The sequence below is a fragment of the Lepidothrix coronata genome, unplaced genomic scaffold (assembly GCF_001604755.1).
Source record: "Lepidothrix coronata isolate B3197 unplaced genomic scaffold, Lepidothrix_coronata-1.0 Scaffold91, whole genome shotgun sequence".
Classification (NCBI taxonomy): Eukaryota; Metazoa; Chordata; class Aves; order Passeriformes; family Pipridae; genus Lepidothrix; species Lepidothrix coronata.
The window spans coordinates 3,119,406-3,146,391 of record NW_016690271.1 but is presented as its reverse complement, the minus strand read 5'-3'; the positions used below and the strand labels follow the sequence as shown (position 1 = coordinate 3,146,391).

At 52.8% G+C, this 26,986-nt stretch overlaps 1 long non-coding RNA gene across 1 annotated transcript; it reads right to left on the bottom strand.

Moving 5' to 3' along the window:
• LOC108500521 lies at window positions 1-26,534 on the bottom strand. Its single transcript, XR_001875868.1, has 3 exons — window positions 26,478-26,534; window positions 18,534-18,596; window positions 1-196 (listed from the first exon to the last, which is right to left on the bottom strand). It is a non-coding gene; the product is annotated as an uncharacterized LOC108500521 (long non-coding RNA).
• Between the last annotated feature and the right edge of the window lie 452 nt (window positions 26,535-26,986).

Sequence of the window (26,986 nt, the reverse complement as noted above, 5' to 3'; positions counted from 1 at the left end):
CTTTGCAAAGGGCACTGCTACTTGACTCCGTTTGTGCATCAGGCAAAGGCTGATTCCTGCTATTTACCTCCACGGCAACGGCTGGAATTAGCACGGAGCAGGCTGGAGCAGGCTGGAGCAGGCTGGAGCAGGCTCCCACGGGCCGGCGCTGGCTCCCGCGCAGCCGCCACTCCATCAGTTCTCCGTCATTTCTGCTCTGAGGGGCAAACAAAGGACATCATAGAACCGTGGAACCTGAAAGACCATCTCGTCCCACCCCCGTGCCATGGGCAAGGACACCTGCCACTAGACCAGGTTGCTCCAAGCCATGTCCAACACTTCCAGGGATGGGGGAGCCACAGTTGCTCTGGGCAACCCGTGCCAGGGCCTCACCACAGTCCCAGGGAAGAATTTCTCCCTGGTATCCAACCTAAATCTGCCCTCCTTCAACTTAAAGCCGTGCTCCCCTTACCTATCACTGCATACCCTTGTGAAATCAAAGTCTCTTTCTGGTATGAGTGGAAAAACCCACCCCTCCAAGCCACTGTACCCCAGGTTCCAGCCCAGGTCCCCAAGTCTCCACACCCAGCTTGACCTTTCCAGCATTAACAACTCAACCCTGATGGGGTCAGGGCTGATGATGCTCGGGCACGTTCCCGTTCTCTGCTGCATTTCCTGGCAGCCTGGGGACCAGCTGAGGTCCCAGTGATGGTGGCAGTGTCCAGCCCACAGTCTGCTGCTGCCACTGGGTGCTAATTGCTGTGACATATTGAGTGGCACTCGCTGTGGGAGCGGGAAAGAGGAGCCTGCACAGCGCTCCCACTCACTAATAATTACTGATTAAAAACTAGTTAAAAAGGCAATGAAGACTGAAACGTGCATTAACCCTGGCTGGCTCCAGTCATGGAGAGACGGGAGCAGGTACGGAATCAGCACTTCCAGTGTGTCCATCACTTGGTGATGATGGGCACATCCTACAGAGCACCTTGTGGGCACTGATGTGACATAAACATCAGCAAGAATAAAAAGCAGGTGAAAGTTCCTACTTTTGCCTTTTCTAAGCCTGTGACGTGTTTGAGCCACCAATAAAACTGCTCAGGAATTATACAGGGTTTTGCATCTTCAAAGCAAGGGAGCATTTTGTTCCTCCCAGCCCCTTTCATCCAAAGATTCAAAGTGCTTCCTATCAGTCCTTCACCACCTTTAGATGGGTGGGGAATTCCTCTCTTTTATCTTGAAAGAGTGAGCCGGGCTGGGCTGTGGGCTCCAAACCTTCCTGGCTGGAGGTGGATCCGAGGCCACGTCCCATCCCTGTCCTGCTTTGCCGCAGCAGTGGCTGGGTAACACGGCAAAGGACGCCTGAGCTGAGATGCTGAAGGGAGGTGAACACCCGGAGGGGTGCAGCACCCAGTGCCAGGCTCAGCACATCACTCGGATACCTGGCTCAGCATCACTCCCTGAGCAGCGGGCACAGCACCATCACCTGGGCACGGGGCTGGAGCTGCCGGTGTCCCCCCGCCACCCCCGCTCGGGGCTCGGGGCACAGGCGGCCTCTGGGGCATCGCTAACCCGGCGGGCAGCACACGCCGGTCCAAAGGACGCGCGGCCGAGCTGTCAATATTGATAGTCGTGACCCTGTGTAAATGCAACCTCGCCGCTTTGTGCCGCGCTGGCCCCATCGATCCGCTCGCGGGGGAACATCCCAGGAGCGCGGCTGGTGCCGGGGCGGACAGGGGAAGGTCACCGGCACATCCCGGCCCGGCGGGAGCCGGAGCCCTTCGCTGCAGCGGCAGCCCGGAGCCCAGCGGAGGGTCCCCGCGGCGAAAACCCGCGCTCTGCACATCCCCCGAGCGCTGCGGTTTGCATCCATCAAAATAAAACGAGGTCCCGATGCCACCCGTAGCGCGGGGGGATGGCGGTGCTCCAGCCCCGGCCGTCGGTATTCCAGCCCGAGGTGCGGAACAATGCTCTGCCATTAGCAATCAGAATATCGGCGCGGCCGCTCATAGAAAATCAAGAGGCAAAATAATTGAGTCAATAGCGCTGCGAAAGGATTGCTCCTTCAGCCCCATTCTTGTGCTAACAATCCTCCGGCAGGGCTGGGGATTCAAAAGCCTGGAGAATCAAAAAGGAATTGATTTGATTCAGAGCTTCAGCCCGGGCTGTATTTAACACATCATTTTTGCTTGCTCTACATAGAATAGAAACTGTTTGAAGGCAGAGGGGCTGCCTTCTGCAGCGGAGAGACGGGGGAGCGGGAAGCACAGGGGCAGGAGAATATTCTGGATTTGCTGCTTTCCCAAGGGTAGTGGGACCCACACTGTCCCCACAGACGGCGGATGCACCCTGGGCCCCCTCCCCACGCTGCGACACCTCCGGGCTCCCAGTCCCCTGAGCATCCACCGAGTCCGGCTGGGCCGGCGGCTAAAACGGGACCAGAGAAAATGAAGGGAAGCAACTGGTGATGCGGATCGCTGCTCCGTGTCCTCTCTGCTCCGCCGGAGCCGCCGCCTCCATCCGTCAGGCTCAAGGGCAGCCGCTGCGGTTTAAGGGCGCGGGATGAGGAGCTGGGGACGTTTCCCCTTGGGAGAAGGCGAAAGGTGCCTTTTGATCCCTCCCGTATCCCGGCCCTGGCACAGGGTCACAAATACCCTTCTCTCGCTGCCAAGTGGCAAAGAGCAAAACGGCTCTATTGCCCCCCAAACAGGCGGGGGGTTGTTCCCAGCACAGGCAGGAGCTCCCCACAGATCTGTGGGTGCTGCAGCGCTGTGCCAGCGCCTGCTTTCTGCTGCCCTCCCAAACCACCATCTCCGGGATCCTGCAGCATCTCAGGGAGCTCAGTGCTCCCCAGAAAAACTTTCAGGGTAAAACTCTGTGCTGGGAATCATCTGACAATCATCCACTTTTTGGCAAACACCCATATATGTTTTCACGACATCTGTAATCATCTTTGGAAGCCCCTCTTCTCCTGCTTTTTACCTACAAAAAGGGGAAAAAATACCCTCATCCTGCTCCAGCATCCCACCAGCACTCCAGAGACAATGAAGACAAACCAGCAAGTGCAAATTTCCCTGGATTCCATCAAACAGGTGGGCAACAATCACTTGGAGAGGACCAACGACAAGAACAACCCCACAGTCCCCTCCCCAGGGCTGTTCTACAATCCACACGTTTAAACATCAGCAACACCGAGGCAGGTCAGAGCTTCCACACTTAAACACTTGCAGAAAAATCTAAATTAACTTCAGAATAAAACCCAGTACCAACACCCTGAGCAGGGGAAGGGGCGAGTGCCGAGACCATTCCAGCAAAGCCATTCCCTGCTCCTTGTGTGGCACGTGAAGCTCTTCAAACCCTTTTGGGTCGTTATACCCCTCACACAGCCCCAGCTGGCTGCTGCCGACACAGCAGGGACCCCAGACCCCCACCCAGGCAGCTGATCTGATGTGTTGATGAGCAAGTCATGTCGCTATAATAAGGAGTGTTTATTTGAATAATAAGGTCAGGGAGTTAAGTAGTTGGTATTCCACTCGTAGGAAGCAGTTTGCACAGTGTCACTAATAATTAAAGGGGTTTTTTGACTAATCTAGTTGCTCTTCCTAAATATACTCCACTCTGTTCAAGAAACTCATCAAAGCAGCGAAGTGATCTTCGAGGTTATTAATCTCCTTTGCTCCACAGCTGGAGCAAATTTATTTGCTTGAATTAGCATGTAATAAACTTATAATAAAGCTGCCATATCCCTCGCTTTAGAGATATAGTTTGTGTAATGGGTAGTTAAATCTAGGTAATGTAGCCATGGTCTTTAGGCTCGGAGAGAAGAGGAAAGGAACAATGCAGTGTAGTGCTGTGTTATCCCCTGCACTGGGGTTTGGTGGGATTTTTTTCCGGTCAGGAAAAGTCAGCCTTGTTGGAGACCACAGGGCCAGATATTAGGAAGAAATTCTTCCCTGTGAGGGTGGGGAGGCCCTGGCACAGGTTGCCCAGAGAAGCTGTGGCTGCCCCATCCCTGGAAGTGTCCAAGGCCAGGTTGGACGGGGCTTGGAGCAACCTGGGATAGTGGGAGGTGTCCCTGCCCACGGCAGGGAATGCAACAAGATGGTCTTTAAGGTCCCTTCCAACCCAAACCATTCCATGGTTCTACAATACTGAAAGCCCACCAGGTGCCCCAGCATCCCATTTAGCCTCCTCTCCACTAGAAAACCAGGAATAGCCAAGAGCTCTTTAGAAGCTCTCTCAATATTGCAAAGGAGGGTTCCCTGCAAACCCACAGGTACTGTCCCCAGCTGCCAAAGGAGAATCAGCCCCTAAAAAGCACCCTCAGGGCTGGCAGTCAGGGACAAAGCCCTGGCCACAGCCTCACCACCGTGGAGAGACCTGGTAGAGTGGCAGCAGGCACTTAAGGTCGGCACCAGACCCTTGGAAATGGAATATTTCAAATAGGGCTGAACTTTGCACAGGGTGCCCAAGTGAGAGGAATTAATTCGCTTCAGTTCACTAAGTTGAGCCTTTCTGGGTTGCAGTTTCCCTGGAACAATAAATCCTCTCACTTCTCCTTCCCGTGGAACACTGGTGGCACCATTGTTCCGTAGTTGGGAATGGGCAGATGGAGACGGATGTGGCAGGTATCAAAGTTCAGCAGCACGGGGAGGGCTGGCCCCCACCTCCTCCTCAGAGGTTATTATTCACAGAGCCTGGGCAGTAAATAATTTTTCCCTCTCTCCATTTCAGCTCTTTTCTGTTCCTGCTCTGCGCTGGAGCAGGGGCTGGGCATTAGCCAGGAGGTGTCAGAGGTGTTAGACAAGGTATTAAGGAGGTGTCAATGGTGAAATAGCTGGGATTACAGTAAAGTCTAAATAAGGTGTAAAATAAAACCAAAGGTGATAAAGTCGTTGATAAGAAAAGCTGGAGAAAAATAGGAGTGCAATTATTTTTCATCCTGGTTGTTCACTCTCACAGTGCATTATCTGTGGCTTTGCAAAGACTTAAGTAAGATTTTTTTCCCGGTATTTGGTATTTTCTCCCAGCAGTGTCACGGCTCACCAGCCCTCGCAAGGCAGCAAAGCATCCGGTACCTCCAGACAAACCCACGGGCCCTGGGCAGGGGCACTGCCTGCCCAGGAGATGCCCCTTCCCCCCACCCTTATCCAGGGGATCGAAGGGGCCGTGCTGGGCAGGTCGCTGACGTTCCCGAGGCTTTGACCTTGGCAGGACATCGGAGCCAGAGCTCAGCACTGTCCAGCTGGGAACACAGAGGTGTGGGAAGAGGAGGGTGCTGGTAAGGACCCGTCCCTGCCGGGCTGTCAAATGCAGCTGTCTCCGCGCAGGGACTCACCTTCTCCAGCAAGAACACATCAATCATCCCGACAGCCCCTAATCAGGCAGACGGAGCTCGCTCGGAGCTCGGCGGAGGATGGAGAGCTCACACCCCCCCTCCCTGAACAAATTGTGTAGGGGGAAAAAATAATGTAAGAAATGACTCCGGATGGCAAATCAACAAATTAGCCTTGATTACTATCCGGGTCTCACAGCCTCCTCTTCCTCGTGCTCATCAGCTCTGTCTGTTGAGCCATTTTGCTCCTGCAGTGTTTATTCCCGTGCCAGCAGCTGTAGCTCAGTGCAACATTCCATGGGGCAGCATCCCTGGGGTTCCAGGTGAGAGCCCCATGGGACCCCTCTCCAGCAGCTGGAGGCTCAGGGGGCCACCTGCAAGGAAGGAGGTGCCTTTTCAGGAGCCAAAAGAATGCAAGAGGATGCAATGGCAGAGCTCTGCCGAGGTTCCCTGGCTCTGGGCTGTGAACCCAGTGGCCCTTTGTGCCAGACACAAACCAGAACTAGCTCTTTTTTTAAGGAAAAACCACAGACGAATAGTTCTGGTGAGGAAAAAAAAAATGTCATTTAAAAGCACGTTCATCTACAATTCTCCCAGTGCTGTGAAGGGTTATTAACTGATTGGGTTTCATCACATCCCACTCTGCTGCTGCAGAGGCTGATTGTCCCATATTTGCATTTCTCTTGGACAAGCAGCTCTGCGAGTGCCCATATTCCTGGCCCCCACGGTGGGCACAGGGCTGTGCCCCAGGATGACAATGAGAGCTCAGCTCCATTCCAGCACAGCTAATCCAGCAGGAATAATTCTGTAAGGATCCCTGGGGTCGGTAGCTGTCCAGGGGTGTGTCCCCCCCTCGCTCACAGCCAGGAGCTGGGAAGCAGCAGCCATTTCAGACGTGAACTTTTTGGAGTTAATTTGTTTTGATTCTTTTAAATGGCACAGAACTGCCAGGCAGGCTGACATCACCCGTGGAGGCCTTTAAAAAAACGGATGGATACAACCGGTAGATGGATGTGCTGGCCAAGTACAACCCGGGCGAGCTCAGGTACACGAGCGTGGTGTACCTTCCCCGCTTATCATCTTCATTAATAATGTCTTTGCTCCGAAACCATTTCCATCATCGCGGCTCCGCAGTAACGACCCCGACGCAGCTCGTCGTGTCCCGCTGCTGCTTCCATCTCCTCACAGAGCAAGAAGCAAAATTAGGGAGATTAAAACCCAACAGAAGCAAAGGGCCTTCGGCTGGTGGGGGTTCTGAGGGGGGTTATCACGGCGCGTTAACGGCTCCGTCCCCGGCACGGGGGTGCGGGTGGGACGCGAGGTGGCTGCGGCAGGACAGTGGCAGAGGCACTGCTGGCCCCATGGCCACCCCTGAGCCTCCCAGGCCAGCTGAGCCCGCTGGGCTCATGCAATGCAGTCATTAGAGGTGTGACATTAAATGACTTGAGCAATCTGAGGTGGGAGCAGGCTGGAGGGCCTGGAGACCCGTTGGTCTGATGGGACGGTGCCGAGTGGCTGCCGGGAACACCCCAAAGCTGAACCCCTGGTGCTGCTCCCCCAGCCCCAAGAGCCTGTGCTCCAGTCCCAGCCACAGAGGAAACAAGGTCACACGCGTAATAACCCGATGTTTCATTCTGCTCATCCATCAAACCCTTCCTCCTTCTCCATCCCTACATCTAGGAATGGGAAGTGCTTGTACATGGAGAGCTCAGGAGCCAGCTGGGGGAGGATGAGCCCAGCCTCTTCTCACCCCCCTGGCCACCCAGAGCCATCACCCTCCCTCTTACCAAGGAAAACCAAGTTTTACAGAGCGAAGGCAGTGGGGAAACCTCCTCCTCTTCCAGGGCAGCAGCAATGTGTTCTGAGTGCTTGTTACAAGCTTTGCAGCACTTAGGGGTGGTCTAAGCCCACAGAGACATCACAGCTCCTGTCCCCAGAGTCCCCAGTGATCTCCAAGCTCTCCAAACTTGGATTTTTAGACAGGAGGTGCTGGAAAACACCCCAGGTTACTATTAAAAAGGCTGGTAAATGACTTGTTTGTCCAGATTTGCATCAGCCAGGCCTCACACGCGCCACGGGAGCTGCTCTGCCGCAGCACACATGTCCCCCACCCTCCAGCCCAGCGGTGTGTGACCCACCACGGGCTGGGGTTGTCACCCAGCACGTCCCCAGCCTGGCACACAGAAGGGAAGTAGAGATATTAAGTGGCTGATTTACATAGTAATCTGCAAGGGGAGAGATGTTCGGGGCGCGCTCAGCCTTCATCATAACACTTGTCATATTTGTGCTTCAATTTGAAGGGGGAGGAGAAGGGAAATGAGCCCTTGGTTTTTTCCTTTTTTTTTTTTTTTTTGCACGTGCTATTTGGTATGAAAGTTTGGACCTGCCACAGCAAATCAGAGCCAGCATCCCACCCACACAGACCCCACCGATGGCTGGATCCCAGCAACCCCACTGCTGCCCGTGGCATTCAGGGCCTGGCGTGTGCAGGCAGGAAGGGGGCTCTGTGACTGAGCAGAAAATCACCAACATTAAAGTTTTTAATAAAACATCTGATGCCATGACAGAGTCGGGCTGTGTGCTGAGGTTGCACCCATGGGTGCCCCCCACTCACCTCACCAACACCTCACTGATGGATTTAGCAATGCAATTCTATTTCTTTTTTCTATAATATGAAAAAAATCACATTCATGAACAGCTCTATCGCTACCATATGTTATGCTCTGTTTCCATATATGAAACAAGCTGCTTTCAAACTTTTTAATTACACAAAATTGAGCAAAGTCTTAGTAGAAAAATTAGGTAAAGAGAAGGAAGAAAAATATTTTCTCCCTGTTGTACAAGCAATTACAAGAGTTTCCTTCTCCTCACAAGGACAGCAGAGACGAGCTAAATTTGGGGTCAGTTCTGTGGTTGCCTCAAGAGAAAGCCTGAATTGGTTTTACACAGCCAAGCTCAGGGTTGCTCTGGACCCTCGGTTTCCGTGGATCCATCATTTACAGCTCCAGCCCATAAACTGACAAGTCCCCACACTCCATCCCATGGCCCAGCCTCTCGTGATTGCTGCATTCAGCACCCAAACAAACACAGACCAGCTATTCCAAACCTGTCAGCTCTCATTAGCACAGGCAACAGCACGAGCAAACCAGGATAAACCAGCAATTCCATCGGTGCACGTTGTGTGTGTGCAGAACATCCCACCCTGGCCTCGTGTGCTGGGAGATGAGCAGTGACAGCCAGAGTTTGGGGTGGGAAGGGAGACCCCAGCCCGGCTCCTGAGGGCTGGAATGGCAGTGTCCCCAAGCAGGCAAAGGGCACAACCCAGGATTTCTGCAGAGCACCCCAGCCTGGGGTGGCTGTGGAAGCTCACCCAGTTTAAATGTCATAGACTCAAAAATGGTTTGGGTTGGAGGGGACCTTAAACATCATCTGGTTCCAACTTCCCTGCCAGGGGCAGGGACACCTTTCACTAGACCAGGTTTCAGTATTAATGTCCCTAAACAGGTGTGTGTCACTGCCCGTGGTGTGGGGTCACACACAGGGTGTTGGTCCCCCAGCCTGGAGCACCTGGGTACGCCCAACACACACTGGCACATGCCCACACACACAGCCAGCATGCCCCAGGCACGCCACAGGACTCCCTTCCCAGAACACCTTTGGCTCCTGGACCCCAGCAAAACACCAAACCCCAAAAGGGAGCTGCACCCCATCACTGCCAGCACCCACTGCCTGGGCCCCTCAGCCCAGCCCGGCACCGAGCGAGCAGCCAGGGTGATTAATATTGAACATCAACAAACAAAACAATTGAAAAGTCAACAGTTGAGGGGAAGAGGGGCTGCGGCAGCCCCGCGGTCCTCAGGATTATTTTAAATGTGCAAAATGCCATCTCTCTAAATAATCAAACTCCACTGCTGCGACTCGGAAATTGCCACCCACGGCTAAAGCTCCAATTTTAAACGCATCCTCAAGTCAATCTTTGTAAATTCCACATTAAATATTGATCAGCCCCAGAGAGGGCTGACGCTGCGTGTTTAGCATAGATGTGCCAAATTCAAACAGCGGCGGCTGAGACAGAAAGTTTGCCTGGATCCCACCCCAGGCCACAGAGACCCTCACAGCAATCACCCCACACCAGGGAGTGCCATCCCCACGGGGAAGGATGACCATGATGCCATGTCTTGGTGCTGCCCCATCCCGCCAGGGACCACAGACACAATCCCTGTGCTGAGGAACCTCCCTGGATGACCAGCACATAAAAACACACAGAGAGAGGGGAGGAAGCATCCCCAGCAAGGGCCTGGCACTGATGGACAGTGTTGAAAGAACCATAAGTAATACTTAAATACAAACATGGCAGAGGGAAGGAGGCAAAAGTTGTTGCTTCCCTTCTAGATACACCAGCTCCAAACATGTTCCATCCCCTCCATGGGATCAATGAGCACATGGCCCAGAAATTCAAGTTACAGCATCAGGGCAGTTGTTCCGGTTCCCAAATTCACACCATCACAGAGGGGCTCCAAGGGGGAGTTCTGAACTGGCAACATTCCCACTGATCCCATCAAGAGGGAGTTTAACAAAACCACAATTTTTTGAAAACGATCCCTTTTATTTCCAGATCCCCAAACATCGCGCATGTGTGTACATATATGCCAGGAGCATTATGAAAATCATACTTGAAACCCAGATTTCAACTCCATTTCCCAACCACTCACATAAAATTTTCATTACGGATTGCTGCCCTACAGTGGAACAGGGGGCAACTTTATTAGACGCCGCCACAGAGCTGCCTGGCAGCAGGAGAATGAGCCAGTCGACAGCTCCAGATATTCCTCTGCAAGATACAGCAGAGAGCTGGAAATGGAACAGATTATATAAAAAAAAAGTAATTCAGAGCAATTTCTAGTAAAGAGTCAAAGGAACCATATAATTCAACATTTATATAGACAAGGCTTCAAGGGAACTCATCAAAAAAAAGAGGGACTGGAGGTAACTTTGAGAAACTCTGGTTTGATTTTTTTCCCCCTTTTTTTAATTTCTTGTTTAACCTGCCCTGATGGTTTGTGCCACCCTTGGCTTCAGCAGCACATGCAGGGACAATCCCAGCTGCCGATGCGTGTTTGACTTCTGTTGCCTTCCCTCTCCTTCCTCACCACACTCCCTACCTGACCCAAGGGCAGGTCCTGCCTTTCCCAACAAATCCACCAGCCAAGCAGGGATGTCTCTGTGCACAAGCCAGAGACGGGGTATGATCTTCCCCAAAATGTGCCCACATGCAGTTTTTCCTCCTCCTCGCCTTCCCTCTCTCGTTTGCCGTGCTATAAAAAGCACGGAGGAGAAGACAATCCTTTCTGCCGTGATTAATTGGGGCCGGAGCGGTGCCGGGATCCTTCCCAAGGTGCTGCAGCTGCACGAGGCGCCGCAGCCCCGTGACTTTCCCCCGCCGTCGTTTGTCATCGCCTGACACTGATAAAGAGCTTCTCCAGCGCTGTGTCTTTGCGAGGGAACATATCCATATCAAAGCTGCTTGGATCATCCTTTTGCAAACTATCTGCTGCGTTTTCTGGCCTAGTTTCCTTTCTGATCTCCAACTCCTGTTCCTTCCCTGGGTGAGCCCCTGCAGCGGCACACACCACCCCAGCCTGCCCCAGCACCCGGGGATGGAGGCTCCAGGGAAACAAGGGGTCACTCAGCTTCCACCCTGCTCACGTGGCATCTCTGCTAACCCAGACCGACGTGGTGCATCAGCCACAAACACACTCCTGCAGCCACGGATGCCCTGGTGGGATGCAGGCTACACAGCAGCTCCACACATCACCCTTACAGCAATCTGTGTTTCACAGGTCCAAGTGCCTCCATCCAGCTCACCTGGCTGACATGGGATGCTGAAAGCTCCTGTGACGAGTCAGGAGCCAGCAGGGGTTTCTGGCCAGGCAGCAAGGTTACACCACAGGATCCGCTGGAGCAGTTACAGATGCTCTCTGGATAATATTAATATTCCATAATTATTATTCATCTGCTCAGGCTGCTGAGCGGTCCCTTCCCACTTAACCTTGGGGTGATGGATGCTCTGCTCCAGTGCCCACAGTCCCAGCTGGGTGTCCAGAGATTGGGGCTCCATTCCCAGGCAGGCACGTCCTTCAACTTCTTTTGGGCCTTAACACCTCAACCTTTTAAATAGCGTGAAAACATTTCCACATGTGATGAGACTCATTCTCAGGCAGCATTTGAGATGGGAGAGAGCTCCTGGGAGATGGGGATGGAGGTGCTGCAAGCAGGTACATGGAGCCACAGCTTCCTGGGGCAGGTGAAAACAGCACCTAATTCTCGATATTCCATCAGGTCATGCTGTTTGCTTAGCAGAAAAGCAAACACTCACCTCCCCCGAGGTGCATCACAACTACAGAGGCAAATTTGTGTGGCCCTGACATGAGCAATGTACTTAGAGCCATTAGGAACATCATCTCCAGGCTTTCAAACAGAGCCAATTTCAGCTGGAAATCCGGGAAGTGAACAACAAGGAATTGCAGATATTTATTTTTTTTTTATGGAGAGGTGCTTTTCTCTTTAGGATGGCATCTCAACAAGAACTTAATGAACAGCACCTTCTTGGTTCTGAGAGGCGTGGACAGGCCAGATAAAGCTACTGATTCATTAACATCCCATCATGTCTGCAGGCTCCGTATTCCCCAGCCATATGGGCAGCACAACGTGCTTCCAAAAACAGGGACATCCACAGAGGCTTTATTACCATCAGCCATCACGTTAGAGTAGCCTGTGGTTACGTGGAGATGGGGAACATCTTGTTTCAGGATCTGCTGGGTGTGAGGGAATACAGCGTGGATGGGGAGACAAGGTGACTTTGTAGGACGTGAGCATCCCTCCTGCTGCAGTCAGGATTTTAATCAGGATCAGCTCTTGGTCCTGAGCAAAGCACAGTCTCAAGAGTGGATACACATCTCCAGGAGAGAGATGCTGCCTGCCCAGGTGGGAGAGACAGCATCTGCTTTTATCTCTCCCCATATTTGGAGATAAATTCCCATATAACAGATTAAACCTCCCAGCGAGCTGAGCTGTGTGTCCAGCAATCAGCCACAGCCAAGCTGAAACCTCAGGCAGTCATGGAAAACAGAGTGGTTCCCCCCATCCCTACCACACACAGGTCCAGCAGCCAGAAGCAGCATCTGGGGATGGCCTTAGGGGGCCATAAATAGACATTAAGTGACCATAAACAGACATTACGAGACCATATGCAGCCTCTGAGAGCAGCAATCTGTACAGGAGGCTCCTCGCTCTCACCAAGGCACAGGGGAAGAAGCACCCAAAACCAGCACAGGTAACAGCAGCACCCTGAGATGTCAAGAGATCATGGGGGATTTTATGGGTGTTCTTGGAGGAGAAAGGGAATTTGCTTTTATGTGCATGGACCAGCCCAAAGGGGTGGCCACGCAGCCTCCACCTCCCCTCGGACACGTGTCCTTGGGGTGGCATCTCCCATCCCTCCTGAGACCACCTCCTCCTCTCTCAGCACCATCAAAACCTGCCTCTGGGTTCCCAGCACCCCACATGTGTTTTCTAACAAGCAAATAACTCCTTCCTTACTCCGAGCTCCTCCTGCAATTCCGTGGGGCCCAGCAGGAGGGTCCACGCTCCTCCCGCATCCACCAACCTGTGTCAGCAGTTTATTATGCAGCCCTGTCGGTTTTTTAGTTTAAAAAAATAAAAAAAGAGGAGTTTTCAAAGCTTTAATGGCTTTGAAAACAACACAGAGAGTTCTCTTTACTGCAGGAGAGGTTAATGATCTCCCTCTGCTACAGAACCAAAGTGGACATCATAATAAATAATCATAATAAGATATAAAGTATCACCCAGAGTCATTCAACGCAGGGAGCGGGTAGGAGTTACAATGCATTTCCATTATTCAGAGGAACTGCCAGGTGGGAAATATTCAAAGCGAAAGTAGTCAATTAAAAAATGAAAAGCATTACTGAAACAGAGAGATTGCATCTTGTCTTGCCTGGGAAGACCTTGTGCTCTGGCTCCTGGTGGGACTGCGGCCCTGAGGAGGTCCCTTGTCCTCACCTCTCCCTCTCCCTGCAGCCCGAGCAGGAATGGCAGCAAATGTGCCACCCCATCACCTGCCACCAGAGCCCCCGGAGGTCCTGTAGGACCCGCCTGCACGATGGCTCTGCATGGCCAGAGCTGAGCATCTCCTCAGCACAGCCTGGGCTGCTCCTTGCTCCAGCTGCTCTCGGACCTGCAGCTGCCTTGGGTACGTCTGCACACCCAGGTTTTGTTCAGTCACATCCAAAAGGACATTTGCATTTGCTGTTGGCAGTTACGGAGGACACGGAACCACAGAATGGGTGGGGTTGGGAGGGACCTTAGAGACCATCTTGTTCCAACCCCCTGCTGTGGGCAGAGACACCTTCCACTAGACCTTCCACCAAGCCCCATCCAGCATCTTACAGTGGGGATGTTTGGGATTATGAACCCTGTTTGGGTTCATAAAGATCAGGAACACATTTCTCACCTCCACATCTGCTCTGCCCCATCCCCACACTAGACACGAACATGGTTTTACTCTTTGCAGAGCCTGGGGTGACACAATACCTGGACACCCCAGCAGGGTTTGAGCACAGGCAACAAAAACTCCATCAGAAACACCAACTGCAGCCCTGGGGAGCGACACGACCTCACAAACCTCAGCACGAGGCCGGGGTGACAACCCAGCTGCCACCCCCTGCCTGCTGCCCCGGAGGCAGGAGTCAACCCATCCTGGCAGGAGTCAACCCATCCCGGCGGCAGGAGGTGCCCCCACCACGGTGTCGGGGAGGGGAGGGGGTCAGAGTTCGTATCAAATGGCATTAATCACCTTTCCTGAGGCTCTGCACACGCTGGACAGAACGATTAATCAGCGGCGTATCAGCCCTCCAGCCCGGTCGGGCCCCTTTGTGTGGGTCCCTTCCCATCACAGCCAGATAAGATTATCAGTGACGAGCAAGACACCCATTGAGCAACACCTGACTGGGAGAATGGGATTTTTTTTCTTTTTTTTTTATTTATCCCCCTGTCTCAAAGATGAGCTGTTTCTTGTCTTGTCAAACCACATCCTTTTCTTGAAAGAACCAGCTTTAAGAATCCAATTTGTCAAGCTGGACAATCATTTGAGAATCCATAAAAAGCCTCGGTGACTTTATCAAAAAAAATAAATCAGAAGGTTTTAAATGGTAACTGAAAGGGATTTGAAAATAGGTTGAGTGGCCTACATCAATTAATCTTCAGAGAGCTGGGGCTTTGTGAAGCTGGAGTGGCGGAGAAGTGTCAAAAGCTAGTTACTGGGCTTGAGGAGATGGAAGTTATCGATATTTCTCCTCTCCTTTTTCTCTCTTTTCCTCTTTCTCTGTCTCTTCAGAACATGTTGAGGCGATACCCTCTGCCACAGGGTACTGCAAAGCCAAGAAGGGCTGGAAGGTCAAGCCCAGAAGGGGCAGGTGGTCAAGGCCACTCTTCCCTGGTGAGGTTTTGCTGTGGTCACTCCCAGTGCCAGCTAATGAGGGCCAGACCATGGCTTTGGGTCTCTCTGCTGGCGAGTGCCAGAGCCCCAGAGCAGCCACAGGGAGGATGGCTCCCTCAGAAGGAGCCATCAGACGCTGCTGACATTTAAGGGCAGCCGAGGAGTCCTGAGGCACATCATGACACCTGAGGATCCCACGGGCTCCGTCACCCAGGAGGGAGGAGAGAAGGGGAGAAAGAGATAAACGGTTTCAGTTCAACCCCGGGGCCTGAGCAAAGCGCTGCAAACCGACAGGAGACCTCGGGGCTCGCAAAGTGAAATGAAGAAGCTGGAGAATGAGGTATTTGGCTGAAGAGAGCCAGTGCCCTGGAACAGCAGCAGATCTCCTGGCCCTCCTAATGAGAGCCGACAGCCCCGATTGCTCCTCGCTGTGCTGCTGCTCCGAGAGACACGGGGACGAGGGACAGGGGGCCGAGATGCTGAGCCCCAAGGAGCACAGCCAAGGGGACACGGGGATGGAAACAACGGACTGAGGAATTTAATACATTTAAAAAAAAAAAAAAAAAGAAAGACCTTGGGAGGAATCAAAACGCTGCAGAGAAGGGCCACGCTGCTGTGCTCCAGTACCGAGAGCAGGATGTGAGGGGCTCCAGATGGCTCTGTGGTTTAGTGCAATAAAAAATTTAATCTGACAGGCAAGTGTGGGGCTGGAGAATAATAATAAGACAAATAATTTCCTTAAAAAAACCTGAAAGGAGTGTAACAGCTCAAAGATATCTTCATTTGCTGCAAAGAACAGGGACTATTGGTTATTTACTGCAGTTGGGAGCGTGTTCACAAGCTTTCAAGCGGTATTTTGTTGCAGAAGTATAATATAAGGACACTTTCCTCGCTTTCCAGTCTGGGGAAATAGATCTGACTTGGAAATTGGCCAGAAGGGCTGCAAGTTCGGGCTCTGAAGCGAAGGTGATAACTTTGCCAATTAAATATGGATGTGATTTTTCCCCACTCTCCTTCCCTGGAATACTTTTGCACTGTCATTAGGTGATGATATAAAGACACAGGCCTCCTGGTGCAGCTTAATTGCTCCTATACAGAAAAATGATGAGCTCCGTTGTGCTGCACGGGCGCTGCTGTGGCTACTTGCTGCCTTATTAATAGGTGACACCAAAGTGTGTTTAATTCCTCTGCCCAAGGAAAAACAGAGAGATGGCAAAGCCCTGCTCAGCAAATACTTCAGTGCTTGCTAAACTGCTTCACTGAACAGCGAGGGGCTGAAGAGTGAGTTTATATTTAATCACACACTTAAAGTGTTTTGCTGAGTTGATGCTCAGTGCACGGGAGGCAGGATGGACTCCCCGTTAAGTGATCTTTTATTCCCATATCCTTATATTTTTCTCTTTTATTGATACACAGCGCAGACTATCCTGTGTTTTGCAGTCTGCTGCTGGATGATTTCTAGTCCAGGGTGAAGCCTGGGCAAGCGAAGGACAAAAAAAAGCACAGCTTCTCTGGGCAACCTGCAGCCCCCTCACAGGGAAGAATTTCTTCCTATTATTATTATTATTATTATTCAGTCTTTGGGAAAGCAGCATTACTGCATGTTTTCGGTCTTTACTTCCTCAGCAGCCAATAGACCCCTCCTTAAAAGTCCTTATTTGTTTCTGCTTTGTAACAATCTCTCTAGGAAAAAGTTTTTTAAGGGATTGGCCCTCTCCCAAAAGAAACTGGGGGAGGCACCCTCCAATCTGCACGAAAAGCAGGTGGGCACGGGCTGCAGGGGCAGGGAATTTGCATTTGCTGAGGCTCTGAAGATTGAGTTTCACTCCCGAAGAAGCTGCTGTTGGCACGGGGGGAGCAGAGCAGGGAGGAGAGGCTGCCACTAAATTGATGGCAACAGAAAAAGCTGGAGGTACAAATGGCTTGAGAAAAGGCGTGATGAGATGTGACTGCCCTGGGTCCTGGGACTGGAGAGAGCAAAATAGGAAAAGACCACCTGGACGAAGAGAAAGTGCTTCTGATTGCTCGGGGAAAAACGGAGTTAAAGATCATTGGAACGGACAAGGCAATCTGGCGGCGGCGCGGGCTGTGATTGCTGCCGGGGCGGGCAGGGGCTGCACCCCGGGGATGCGGGGGGGATGGAGCCGGCACTGGCACAGGGCATCATCTGCACGGGCGGGACGTGCGGGCACAGGGGTCCGGCCACACCAGCATTTCGGGGGGTCTGAGCCCCGGCAGCCCCAGCTCTGCCAACTCCCCTCGACAAACCAGAGAGCTCAGCCCCGAGTTCAGCACCGTGGCAGAGCCGAGGACACCCTGCCCAGCCCCCGGGAAGCAGGAGTGAACCAAACCATGGTGGGGAAGTATCATTTAGGGGTCACACAAATCCTGGGGTGCGACAGATCCCCCACATCTCCTCCAGCCCAAAGACCTTCACCCCGAGTGATGCTCTGAGCATCCCGGGAGTGCGTGTGCTCTGGGCTGTGCATTCACACAGCCAAAGATTTTCTAAAGGTTATGCAAAGGTTACCACCCAATTAATGTGCTGGAGCAGCACTAGCTCTATTTGCCTAATTTCCAAATCTGAAGGCCACGGGGCAACTCAGCAGCTCAAAGGCTCCAGCTCCCCCTACACATCTGTGCTGGCCCCTCAGTCCTGAGCTGCATCCTGGCACACAGGTGATGGCAGCGATGAAGATAACAACAGTAATGTATCCATTTCCTCTACCTTGGGCATTTTTAAGTCATCTCATCTCAGAAATGAGCCAATTTCAGCCTTTTGCCTGACAACCTGTTGGACCCTCTGAGCGACGGGCAGATGGTGGGGTTGTATTCACACATCACCTCTTGTGGCATTGCACGGGCTGGGAACCCAATCACTGCTCTGTTTGAAGGTCACAGAATTATAGAATGGTTTGGGTTGGAAAGGACCTTAAAGCTCATCTAGTTCCAACCCTCTACCATGGAAGGAAGGGCACAGAGTGACCTACCTAATCTGCCTGCCACCCTCTGAACTCCCACGACACAAGAGGAGAGGCAGAGCCCCAGGAAGATGGAGATGGACTTTGCTCTGGGTACTGACCAAACCAGCAGTGGGTTCTGGAGGCTCAGCCTCCAGCTGTAGGATAACACTGTGTGCAGAACACACAGAGATGAACTGTTCCAAAATAGGCATAAAATATAGTTTTTTTTCAAATGTCCCTACTCATGTTATTAACTATGTCTCAGGTTACTAACCACAAGCAAATTAGGATTATTTTCTTCCCAGCATCATGAGCCTGAGGTAGCTGTTCCCTTTAACCCAGGACTTCCATTAGCCTTTATAGACGATTTCCCTGTCAGGCTTTCCATGTATGATCACAGCTTCCCAGCTCCCAGCATTCCAATCCACCCAATCTATCCTTATTGCAACTCCAAGCGCTTCACTAATTCCTTAACTCACACTGCAATCTCACATTCCGGAATATGGGATTGAACAGCAGCAGTGCTCCTGCCACTGCTTCCAAATGAAATGAGCCAGGAGGAAAAACATTCCGAAAGGTTTTCAGTTGGGCGTTCGTGGTTTGAAGGACATTTTAAAGGCAGGGAACACAACCTGGCTCCTGCTGATGTTCATGAGGATTTAATTGTGAGAAATAGCAGACGGTGTTGGAGAGGAGCAAGGAAAGGGGGTGAAGTCTGATACGACATTAAGCAGATGTGACTTACCTTTCCAATCCCCCCAGGGTCCCACGGAGCAGGGCTGGTCATCTTGGCTGTATTTTTGGCCTCCTGTGTTGAGAAAATAAAGAGCCATCAGTAGCAGAAGATGGGGACTGGGTAACCCTCTTATACCAAGGATTGCAAAATGAAACACATCTTTTAAAAGCTGCTGTTTTGGAGGGTCCCTCCATAAAGGCACAACAGAAGTACCCTGAGAACAGACTGTGGCACTCAGGACATTCCCAAAATAAGGGACAAAGCAGCCACTGGACCAATGGTGGGAAGGAGACCACAAGCACTGGATCTTAGTCCAGGCTCCAAACTTTTCCTCCCTCCCAGAGGTGACACAGGAGGGTCCGAGTTTCCTCCCAGGCTGTGGAAGCCTCATGAGCAGAGTGGGACTGTGAGGCAGCAAAAAAAGGAAGGAGAAGCTGAATAGAAGAGTTTGCAACACCTGATGTTTGGTCCAGCAGAAAACCCAGACTGGTCCCTGTTATTGCTCAGCTCACCCATGGATGCCATGGAGGCACCTCTTTCTTAGATATTTCTGGTTATTACAGTAGGTTTGGTTTCCTTCCAACACCACAAAACTGGTGGTTGCTGGGAGTCTGCCCTTCCCTGCATCCTGAGCCCCCCAGGTTCCCCCCTGTGCCCACCCCAAGCCCCCCTTGGCCCCCCCGTGCCCCACAGAGCCAGGAAGGAAAACAAACAGCAGCAGAAAGCTGAAAACTTTCAGTCTCTCTCTCCTGTTAATTATGATCTTATTTTGCACAGAGAACCTGTCATTCAGCTGCTGGTAATGGATAGTTTCTATTTCAATTCTCCCTCCACCCTATTATCTTTTATAAAATTCCGCCGGCCGGGTGATGGATTGATAAGGGCCGGTCCCGGCGGGAGCCGCTCGCTCGGAATGGCTCTCACACACCCAACTTCTGTATCTTTTTAAATATTTCAGTTGTTTGAGATCTTTATTTCACATTTCGATTTCCTGTAGTACAGTAAATTTATCTTAGTCACCCAGTCAAGTTCTCTCCAAGTCTCTTATCTTCTCCTCCTCTGTACGGCTGAAGGCCCCTACACTATCTGTGCTGCTGATAAAACCGGCCCTGGCAATCCACAGATCCCGCTGATCCGGCGGCCCCAGCCCCACAGAGACCTTGGAAGCCCCGTGCTCAGCCCAGAGGAGACCTTGGAAGCCCCACACTCCACACCAGCTGGAAGTTCAGTGCCCAAACCCAGCACTGGCTCCTCTCAGGGCACCTCCTGCTCAGCTGGAGAAGCGTCTGGGGCTCCCTGTGGACCCAAGGGATATTATGGGCAAGGGCAGCTGCTCCCTGCAAGGAAAGCCCAGCTGGGGCCATGTGGGACGTCCCCAGTGGAGGGGTCTGTGCCAGCCAGACGCCCTGCTGTAGTCCCAGGCCAGCAGGCAGAGCTCATCAATACAAGGATGTGCTTTTCCCCCCACTAAACCACAAATTTTTAAAAACCTCAACAGCAAGGAGCAGAGAGGACATCCCGCTCTGCCACGGAAAACCCCATCCCAACAGCATGCATCACACCCAGGGAGGAGACAGGAGCGATCAAATAAAAACAATAATGAGCAGAAACAACAAACAGGTAAAACCAAGTCAGCTCCTCGCCGTTCCCTCGGCGGCACCGGCAGCGCCGAGCGCGATCAGGCAGCACCCCCTGGTGCCACCGCGGGCACCACGCGGGGGGAGAGGAGCCGGGCCAGGCTGCCGTGGGGATGGAGCACCCGCAAACGGGGAAACAACTGCCCGGGAAACCGTGCGGGAATTCAGCCTCCCGTTTTCCCCCGCAGGGACACGTGCCTGGATGGATGCTCGGACAGGCGCAGAGGGATGGCTGTGTGAGGCAGGACATGTCACCTGCCCGGCTCCAAGCACAAACACACTGGTCTGGGATCGTCCCCATCCCACCTGCTGGGACCCAGGAGCTCTAGGATCCAGGAAATCTAGGTGATTTCCCTCCTTGGGAAGTGGGTTATGGTTCCAGTGAGTTCCAGCTCCTGCCTCACTGGTTACAGCAAGACAAGAGGTTGGGGTCCTCCCTCTCCCCAGATCTTGGAGTGATTTCATCCCCCGGGATCAAACTCAGCAGCAGGGCATCCAATAAACACATCTGCAGAGGGGTGATTTATCTGCAGGGGAAGCCATGGAAATTCCCAGACCCTCTTAAATATCTGCCTCCTGGCTCTAAACCGTCAGTAAGTTGCCAACTGGGGAATGTATTTGTCTGCTCCCCTCTGTATATTTTCCGCTTTTCATTATAATTTGCTAAATAATACATTGCAATGAGTTATTTATCACACTCAGCAGTTTCGTGATGCCTCCTCCATCCCGAGGAATTTCACCCATAAATCAGACACACAAATATCTGCTGGCATTGCTGCACATTTAACCCTGCACCCAGCACCTTTCACCTGCCCCAGTGGCTCCCAGGCTCTGCCGAGAGCCATCGCTGGATTAAATGGAATTTCTTTCCCCCAGGATTGCCATCTCCCTCCCACTGTTGCTCCTTTCTCTGTGGACACCAGCCAAAGGGCAAAGGGGGAATGGAAACAATAAAAATCCCAAACCCAGCAGAAGAAAAAGGGGAGGGGGAAGATTTCTGGGAGCTCCGTTGGTGGGAGAAGCAAAAGTGGCACCAAGAGGTAAATGAGAGTAAAATTCATTGAATGCTCTGAGAATGCAAAAGGACCAAGGGAGGGAGGCTGAATATTCCTGGCTCCTCCAGGAAATCACAGACGGGGATTCAAATGATGCAGCTCTCCCAGTGAGGCCAGGAGAGCCCTGCACCCACAGCAACAGGGGACAGAGGGCAGGGATGGCACCTCCGGAGGGTTTCAGCACTCAGCTCCTGCAGAGGGACCCACTGCAGGGAACTGGTAGTTTTCCAGAGCAAGTGGCTGGGGAATTCCAGCCTGAGTCACACAGGAGGAAAAAGAAATCGATTTATTCAAATTAGCGTTATTCCCTCCCCCAGACTTTCTCCCTCCTCCTGGCAAAGTGATGGGCACCGACCCCTGTACTGGTGTCCTCAGGACCCAGCACAGGGTGAGTGACACAGGCCTGTCACCCACAGCAAGGAGAGAGGGGAGCAGGGGGTCTCCTGATCCCCTTGGACTGACACCCAGCCCAGGGAAGAGGGGAAAGCTCCATCACTGGGGAAATCCTGGTGACAGGAGAGGCACGGGAGAGACACCCCCAGACCTTCTCCTGGTGACCACGAGTGAAGAGCTTGGCCAGCACCAGGTTGTCAGTGCTGGGAAATGAGACACGGCCAGCACTTGGCTTCAGTCCCAGGGGGAACACCAGGAGGGAAAAGTTATGATTCCTCAGGTTGAACCTCCCTTTCCAAGACCTTGTACCCCCCCTCCAAAACAAACTGCTTTGAAAATATGCATTAATTGAACTTTACACCATCCATCTTAAATCAACAGTATCTTGGCATACAGATGGGGAAATCAAGGCATGGAAGGGATGAAGAAACAGAACCAGGAAAAAACCCCTCTCTCTGTGCTTTAACTACAAAATCATCTTTCCTCATTAGCAGCTAATCAGAACTACCAGAGGGGAAGAGATTACAGACAGGGCGGAGAGGGGAGTATCTCAAAGAAATACAGACATCAGAACAGATTTTCATTTATTTACTCATTTATCACAGCGAGTCACAGGCTTTGAGTTCATGAGTCTGCATTAGCCTTGCAGGATTTTGGGATGCAATCTGCAAAATCTCAGAAGTGAACAGGTCACAGCTACGTGCCATCTCAGGAAGGAGAAAATCAGCAGTTTTGGGTTGGTCTCGGGAAGTCTGATATTGCTTTGCCTGCTGGATTATAAGAAACCACTAATCTTCCCTCACCAGCCTCCTAATCTCTATGGGAGCCCAGATGCCTTATCGGGAACTTGCTCAGTGAAGAGCACCCTAGCTCGCCTGGTAGTGGCTGGGGGGTGGATTCCAGCAGCTGTGGGACACAGGGAATGGCAGGTGGGGGAGCTGAGGTGTGTTTCAGCACCCACCATGCCACAGGTGCCCCGTGCCATGCCAGCCAGGACAGGAGACATGGTCAGGGCAGGAGCAGGTTGGTGATGGACAACATGAATGTCACACATCACGTTTGTTCCTTAACTGAGCAGCTCCAAAACGAGAGGGCATCACTGGGCTTCAGGTGCCAGGGCTGAACCCCTGCATGCCCTCAGCTCATCTGAACATCTCTCGGCCCACCTTTGTACCTTTAGACACCAAAATAAACCATCAGCAGTTCAAGGGCTTTTTTCTCCCCCTTCTTCCCCAAGATGATTTGCAAGAAGCCAAGTGTTATATTTACTGCAGGCAGAGAATGTCTCATTTCAAACTTCCCCTTCTCATTTCACCCTGACTTTCCAGGAGTGAGGAGGCAGGCAGTGTCCACGGCTCTCACACCACCACCACCCCCAGGCAGTGCACTGGGCTGGCTCTGAGGTCTCCAGAGGGGACGAGCCCCCGTAACTCCCACCAGCCCTGGGATGCCCCAGTGAGTCCCCACCTGCACAGAGCATTTCCTGCAGCATTTCCAGCCCTGCTCACAAGCCCACGCTGGGAAATGAGGAACATATTTTTAAATGAGAGGAGGAAATGGTGTCTTTGTGTCAGGCAAGTGGAAGAAATCCAGGACCAAGAGACTGCAGAGCCTTTCCACTTCAGACAGCAGGTGCTCTCCAAGATGTGGTTATGGCAACAAAATAAATGATGGATAATTGCTTTTGTGACAACTTGCCAATTAAATTAGACTCAGCAGAATAACATAATGACAATTTGTTATGCTCTGGTGGGCACTAACACACCAATCATAATTAAATGCTATGACTGAAATAGAATGCTGCTGTACACAGGAATATATAACCCCAATTCCCTCCCAGTGAAACATTATAGGTTCAGACTTGATTTCAATTTCTGGAGGATAATAGCATTAGCGCACATCAGAATGAGCTTGCAATATGCAGAGAGGCAGCAGCAGCACAGGGACAGACAGAGCCAAGGGCAGCTGAGCCACCGGGCTCCTGGGAGGACCCCCCAGCACCTCTAATGCCCCAGGTCTCAGAGCAGTGGGGGACATCCCGAATCACTGCTGTGGCCAGGGGAGATCCCAAATCCCCGGCTCGGGGAGGAAGGCAGGGTGGTGACTCCAAGGCAGTGACACTGGCCCCAAGGCAGTGACTGGCCCCAGGGGAGCAGCCCCACTGCAGGCACTAAGGTAAGAGCTCGTCGGGACAAGGCCATGGGGGTTTCTTGTGGGAGCACATCCCTTTGTGCCAGCAAAGCCCTCAGGCTCCAGAGCAGTGCCCTCACAGCCAGACTGAGCCACGGGACAGGACACAGTCCCCTCCCATAGCCAAGCCACGGGATACAACACAGCCTGCCCTTCCTGGAATGATTATTAAAATGTTCATAAATGTACTGCAGTGCCCAGGAGTGAACTCATCCCACTGCCAGGGTCCCTCAGGGCTTGGCCACACACAGGCTGGGGAGCCAAACTGCCCGGGGCTGGGGTCAGCACTGACCAAGGAGGGGGTCAGGTCCTGCCAGTTCTTAACATTCACTGGCAAAACAGCAGTAGCTTCTTCACCCTGAGCCACCACTGAGCTCAACCTGCTGCTCTCACAGGATGCTCCAACCCTCCCACTGCTCCTTCTTCCTGCCCTGCTCCTTACACCTCCCAGAGCTGCTGGGCGAGGAATTACCATGACCTGGGCATTGCTGGTGCTGCAGAAACAAAACCCTGCAGACAGCACCAACCCCAGCTAGAAAGAGTTCCTTCAGAATCAGAACCAGGCAGGGGGCAGGACTGATGCTGCCCAGGTCTTGCAAGGCAGGAGCCATCTGTGTGCCATCCCTGCTCTGGAGTGGGAACTCCAACGCCCTGCTCCAATTCCACCATCCACTTTCCCAACAGATACAGACTTCTGCAATATTCCAAAGCTCAAAGGGGCAGGTTTGAAGACCAAATGTGTGTGTGTGTGCAAGCAGGGGTGGGCAGAGGCAAATCACAGAGGGATTCTACAGTGAGGCAATGCCAACAATTTTATATCTTACTTGGAGCCACATTCTTTAAACATGAAACCCTTTATTATCTGCCTCGATGAAGCTTGGCATTGGCAAGGTCAGATCACCTGGTTTTCCAGCAAAGCTGATGAATTATTTTGGCTGCTCCAGACATTAGACCTGATCCTATTAAATCCTTAGTTTCCCTGCCCTCAACACATACCAAGGGATAATCCATTGCCCAGGAACACGTGAAGGGGCTGAGCAGTGCTGTGGGGGCAGCTGCCCATGGGTTAAAACAGTGCACAAGCTCAGAGCCCAGCTCTACAGCCCTGATCTGTGGGACTGGAGGCATTTGCTCCAGCAGAACATATCCTGCACTGACACTGTTTGGGAAAGCACCAGTCTGAGAAATGCTGCAACATCCCCAGGGGATTCCTCCAACCATCCACTGCACCAATGTACCTGCATTCTAAATCCTACAGGGGCACCTGCTGGAGACCAGGCAGTTTTTCATCCTAAAACTTCCAGGTGAAGCCCACATTTTTAGGAATTGACCTTGGAAAACCTTCAGCCTGGCTGTCAGAGCTGTGGAAGGTGTCACTGCCCGCGATTGTCTCATCCGTTTGATGTCTCAAGGAGTAAGGCACCGTGTAACCGATACTTCGGCATTTATTGTCACTTAAAATAGCCCGGCAATCAGCGAGAGGAACTGCCGCCCTGCGGGAGGAGGGAGCTCAGGATTTAGCCGAGGAAAGGTCACACGGCTGCCCCGGGACGGGTTTAGGATGGCGAGGCAGCGACCGCCCCGCTCCGAGCCTCGAACGAGTGTTTCAGTGGCAGCGGAGGGTTCGCCCAGGGGTGGGGACGGTCCCTGACCCGAGGCACAGGACAAGTGACAGAGTCACAGCCGTGTCCTTCGCCCACAAGCCCCGGGAGCAGCCTCTGCCTTCCTTCTGTGGCTCTCCATCCCCCAGGTCCCCCCGGTGCATCCCAGCGGCTCCCACCCCGCTCGCTCCCAGGGGGAAGAATGAGATGCCGGGAGATGAGATGCCTTTTCAAACATTTTTTGGTGAAAGGTCGGACTCTCCCAGGCCTGCGGGAGGGCGGCAAAGCTGCCGTGCCCACCACCCTCCGTCTCTCCCGGACTCCGAGGAGGGACCGGCGGTGCCGGGAGCGCTCCTGGGCGCGGAGCGCGGCTCCCACCTAGCGGGGAGCGCCGGGGAGCCTGGCCCTTCCCGCAGACACCCCCCGACCCCCCCGCTGCCGGGTGAATGCTCCGTAAGCAACAAATCGCCCCCCGGCTGCCGCCCTGAACCTCTTAATTAAAGTCGCTGAGCTCCACCGGCTCCCGGCGGTCGGGATCCCCCTTCCCAGCCCAGCAAATGCGCCCATCAAGCGCCATCGAAACCCACAGAACCCTGGGCTTAACCGAGTTTGCTCCTCGTTGCACCGAACGCTCCGGCTCGCAGCCCTTCCCCCGGGGCTTCCCCATTACCCACCAGGCGTAAGGAACCCGCGGCACCGAACATTCCAACCACTTCTCCATCAACCAGCCTGCCCCTGCCTCAGCCCACGGCGGCTTCCAACAGAGGATTCCCACATTTACACCATGGAAAGGCTCCTGTTCTCCCTCTCTCCCCCACCAAGTGTAGGCTCCCACATAAATTTACAGGTTTTCCTGCAAATTTGGCCACGTACCTGCCTTGGAACAACAGGACTCGAATGCCAGTGAAGGACACAACTGCTTGTGCAGGAGTTGGGCAGACTGTGGAGCACACCTGCACCCTCCCATCTCACTGCTGCTCCACAAATCCAAGGGTTTTTGCATTTTCCAAGTCACACTTTGGCTCCCTGGGCACACTGGGCAGGGAGTCAGAAAGCATGTGGCAATAAAGCTCTTACCTGTGGTGATGGGAACTAATGTTATGCAGCTGGACAGGCACCATCTCAGGTGTTCCAGGGGAAGAAAAACCCATGAGAGGCCTCTGACTCCACCCCCGGGCCACAGCTGCACCTGAGGGTAATTCCAACTGCTCCCAGCTGAGCCCACTGAGGGAGGGCTGGTCCAGCTGGGAGGAATCTGCTCCCAGGAGCCACCCTGGTGACTTTTCCCAACACAAAATAAAAAACTACTTCCAACTTTCTCCTTGCCTTGCCCTGCACAGGAACTCGCTCAGGGCACACCCCAAGACTCTGTGTTGGCTCTACATTTAATGGTAGTGCTCAGTCTGGAAACGGATCCGTGCTAGAACAGAGGGATTTTGCTCTTTGTAACAAAGCCCTCCACCCCTCTGGAGTTACAGAGCAGGCCTGGGAGTAAAGTTTGACCTTCCAAGGAGAAATGAGCAGTTCTGCTGTAATCACATCCCTACCAGGGGTGAATTAAGGCACACAAATCCAAACCACGGGTG